This window comes from Nansenia antarctica (assembly GCF_963989245.1).
Source record: "Nansenia antarctica genome assembly, chromosome: 19".
Taxonomy (NCBI): Eukaryota; Metazoa; Chordata; class Actinopteri; order Argentiniformes; family Microstomatidae; genus Nansenia; species Nansenia antarctica.
The window spans coordinates 15,445,307-15,450,306 of record NC_137692.1 but is presented as its reverse complement, the minus strand read 5'-3'; positions in this window follow the sequence as shown (position 1 = coordinate 15,450,306).

Genomic DNA, 5,000 nt, shown 5'->3' with positions numbered 1-5,000 from the left:
GCTCAGTCGGGTGAACTTGTCATGCCACCACCAACACACATTAACCAAACCCAGTGTGCCACTAGACTCTGCCAAGAAAAGCAGACAAGTGCTCTCTTTGCCTCTAATTTCCTTCAACATAGCTAATACACAAACCCTCCCAAAATGATGGTGATTATCAAGGCATCTGATCAACATAATGTCATTATTGTTGTATCTCCCCATCACTATAGTCATAGTCTCAGCCCTCATGTATCATGCCACCCAATCCCTTTGGTGTTCTACTAAACCAGCTCTTTTCCCTTCTTGTTTTTAGTTTTTTTTCCTAGCACCAGGGGAGCCCCCCCTCCCAAATTTCGTTGTATGGTACCTGTACTATATCAATGACAATAAAGACCATTCATTCATTCATTCATTCATTCATTCATACTACTAAAATAGACTTTATTGTTTACAGTAAAACACTGTCTTTACATTGCCATGATTGTTTGTATATGCATAACACATCCCTTTAAATTGCCTTTAAACACAACGAATGTAACTGAAACGCTGTTTAGAAAAAAATATAATTTACTCAGCATTATCCAACCCCAGAATGTTTGCAATGAACGCCTCGTATCAAAAAGCCTGCTGTGAACACTTTCTTTCTTCTTTTCAGAATGAAAGGATTATTGATGATTTGTTTTGTTTGCATTGGAATCTGTTCCCCTTAAGGGCTTCCATTGAACTGTGCTAAGGCACGACGTGTATCACCTTCACACATTCTCTGTTTCTCTCTCCCTCCTTTTCATCTAAATACAACACTAAATACAACAGCTACTTAATGTCTTTCTTTGATACGGCATCTGTTTGATGTTTCTCAAACAAAAGCAGAAATATGCTACTATGTATAATAGGCTTTAAGATGTAATATGTAAATCAAACAAACCAAAATAATATATAAGAGAATAATACATTAATGAATAATGATATATCGGCATCTACAGTACACTTACAGTGCATTATGTACTGTACGAAATGACATGCATGCCATTATTCACAGCTGCATACGTACATAAATTATACATACATACAGTATATACTGCGCACACACAACGCATGCATTAATGACCACAGAAAAAAGTGCTGACTGGTGATAGGGGGGTCCCGGCCCCCTCGACAGTGGGACTGAGCCCAGAGAGAGAGACCCCCAGACAGGGAGAGACAGTACTAATAGGGGGATGGGGGGTATCAGTACTATGGCAGTGGGATCCGAAGGGAAATTAGCCAGCACTTAGCTCCACACATGCACAGCAGCCTCAGCTGGGAGCCAGGCCATAAGATGCAAGCATGGAGGACATGAAAGAGATACTCGCTGCCCCAGAGCCACAGAGCCTTTCCACTACACTACTGTAACAGCCCTCGCAAAGGGAGATGTTTAAGAGTGTGTGTGTGTGTGTGCGTGTGCGTGAGTGTGTTTGTGTGTCCGTTCCGAGTGCGTGCGTGTATGCGCGCATGTGTTTGTGTACTCTCAAAAGTGGAGGGTTTTTCGAACAAAATGTCCAACAACATCAAACACTCGGAGGGAATGGGAGATGTGAAAAACTCACATCGTGAACCGAGTCTTCAAAGGGCCCACTTCTCACCCTTTGACTAATGTCCTGAGGACATGAGCACACACACACACACACACACACATACACACACTCACACACACACACACACACACACACACATCCCCTATGAGTCAGGGGGTCATGGCAAACACAAGCCCTGGGTGTAGCAGCAACACAGCCTTTCTGAAGAGGAAAAGAAGAGAGTGATGGAGGAGGAGGAGGAGCAGGGGGGGTGTGGGGGGGGGGCAGTGTGGCTTGGCTGTGTGGGGGCAGTGTTGCTAGGCTGTCTGTTGAGATGCCATTCCACCCTGTAACAGTATAAGAACGAATAGCCGGTGTACATAAATAAACATAAATGTGAATGTATCTTCCAATGATAAAAATGGCCTTCATGTGATATCTCTCTTACAATCCTAATCTAATCAATGAATAATCTTGGGGTTTTAGATTATGGTTTAAGAGACTCTTAACTTTCGGTTAAGTTTCGGCATATCTGTGTCTGTAAAGATACTTGAATATGAGTGTGTGTCTGTGTGTGAGTGCGTGTGTGCGTGTGTGTGTGTGAGTATGTGTGTGTATGTTTGCGTGTGTGTGTCTATGTGAGTACGTGCATATGTGTGTGTGTGTGTGTGTGTGTGTGTGTGTGTGTGTGTGTGTTTGAGCCCACGGCCCAGCAGTAATTCTGTGTTTATCAACTCTTTATTATGGCTCGCATCACCATCTACAATGGGAGCATCTGCTCATTGCCTAGCCGGTGCATGGGGCAAATTGCTTTTACAGGGAAACAGCTAGCGCAGGGACACTCAACGACGGAACACATATCAAGAAGCCCGCTCTGGCCTATTTACCAAGGCTGTTATCTGCCACACGCCATATTCAGAGAAAACACTTCTTTTTTTTAAGGGGATCAAATAATTAGCCGGCACTGGTATAGCGTGAGGAGGAGACACGAGTGCGATTGGTGAATTAAAGCAAGGTCTTTTTGATTGGTTGAAATCCAATCAAGTCAAAAAAGCGTCCTTTATGGGCACCTGAAGCCGCAGAGTAAAAAACAAATATCACATCTGGCCACCACGATCCGTAATTTATCTACTTTGCTCTCAAAATTAACATCCCGGTGATCCGGCAATTGAGAAACAGTGGGAAGCAGCAAAATAGGAGGATTCCTATCTCCTCTCTCACATTTAGCATATTAACTCTCCTAACCGGCAAGAATAAAGAGAGGCAAGTTGGAGAGAGAAGCACCTAGCAGGGGGAAAAGCTAAGTAGCCTCTCAAAAGGCTTTATTCAACAAAGAAAATGAGCCTATTGCTAAGATCTAATGGGAAATGCAGAACCAAACATGTCGTACGCCCATGAATCGGAAAACGTAATGAAACCAATCCATTGCATTTAGAAGTATTGCTTTGTAGATAATAAGATGACAGTGAAACTATACAAATAGGTAAACACAATGTGATCGGCAAGATTTCTGCCAGGATCAGGACGTGCCAGTGATTCACATTATGTACCGTACAGCTAGGCATGTCTTAGCTATTCTCCACATTGAAGAAAAATGGAAAGACCTGGAAAAATCGCACTGCAAAGTTACTTCCTACTTTCAGTAAATCCCCCAATTTCTAATATGCAGTTTCAGGGTAGTACAATTGCAAAAAAGGATGACATTGAAGATAGTTTTATATGATGTGAATCAAATTAATCGATCATGGGAAATATCAGATTCCGCTCACTGCAGTCAAATCAAATTTAAAGTAATCATACTGCTATGTGTCAATCAGACCTGGGTGGAAAAGGGATGGATTCTGGCTGTGCTAGATTTAGCTCATCTGGTGGGTTGGACCACCATGGAAGTAAACACTCATTGATGCTTGTAACATAATAAAACATGAAAAGTGACGTATGTACTTGTAAGGTAATAATTAATTGTATTTATATAGCGCGTTTCCAAGGTTTTTCCAAAGGCTCAAAGAAGGTACAATGAAGGTACTGGGAAAAAAGGACTGGAACCCTTCTCTCTTGATCTCAGATCATGTTAGGATGACGAGGCGTGTGTGTGTGTGTGTGTGTGTGTGTGTGTGTGTGTGTGTGTGTGTGTGCGCGTGTGTGTGTGCGTGTGCGTGTGCGTGTGTGTGTGTGTGTGTGTGTGGTGTGTGTGTGTGTGTGTGTGTGTGTGGTGTGTGTGTGTGTGTGTGTATGTTTGTGTGTGTGTGTGTGTGTATGTGTGTGTGTGTGTGTGTGTATGTGTGTATGTTTGCGTGTGTCTTTATGTGATCTGAGGCTGTCAGGAGAAGTCGTTACACGGGGAGGCATGCCTCAGCGTGATTGGCTGACACCAGTCCAGATATTTCTGTGGGGATGACGGTGGGAACAGCTCAAGAATCTTTGACATTCACGGAGGTGCTGTCCCCTACGGTTACGCCGCAGCACAGCGTCGAGCGATGCCATCACGACCCACCCACCCATACCCACCCACCCCCAATCTGTTCGGTGGTCACCACTGCACCAGGGGGCATGGGGTTGGGGAGTGGAGGAGTGGGGGGGGTGCAGGGCTGGGGGGGAAGAGCTGTGACAGGTTAGGATAGTATGATGGGCATGCATCATAAATAGCAGTTTTGGTTCACACACACACACACACACATACATATATGTACATGCACAAACCATACACACACACACACACATATGTACATGTACAAACCACACACACATGCATGCACGCACACATGCATGCACGCACGCAGGCACACACACGCACATACACACACACACACACGCACACACACACACACATATCTTCAATCACTACCTATGAATGCTAACTCACAGACAAACCTAAGCTTCAAACACACCCCTCCCCTCCCCCCCACACACACATTTTTTAAAGAGGTCTGAGATACAAAGGATTGCAAAACCTCATTCCAAGAACCATCAAAACATATGATCACTGCTATTCTTCACTATATGCACACACCGATCTCACTCACTACATTAAGAACCCATAACCATATACTTGTAAAACCTGAATAGTACTGTATTAGGGGTAGATTTACCATTCTACTAAAAACCTACAGGGCTCCAGAGAGTGAAATTCATATACTCCCGGTCAGTAATATACTGCTCACCTACAGTAGTAGTCCCAGCCTTCTGCACGGAGTCATGATTGAACAGTATATTCCATACGTTGTATTCACGTCAGGACTCTACCTTATTAGGTCGGAGACTCCCCCCGTAGTAAGATCCAGGCCCCACAGGGACCTCAGCTCATTCTGTGTCTACGGCCCCATCTCTACCCCATCTCCATATGCCGGCGTGCTGCGTGTGCTGTGTGCTGGCCGTATATATATATCTCCATATGCACAGTGTCAGTCACAGTGTCAGGTGCTGGTCTTTATCTCCGCTCCGTGAGTCCCTCGCAGGCTCTTCTGT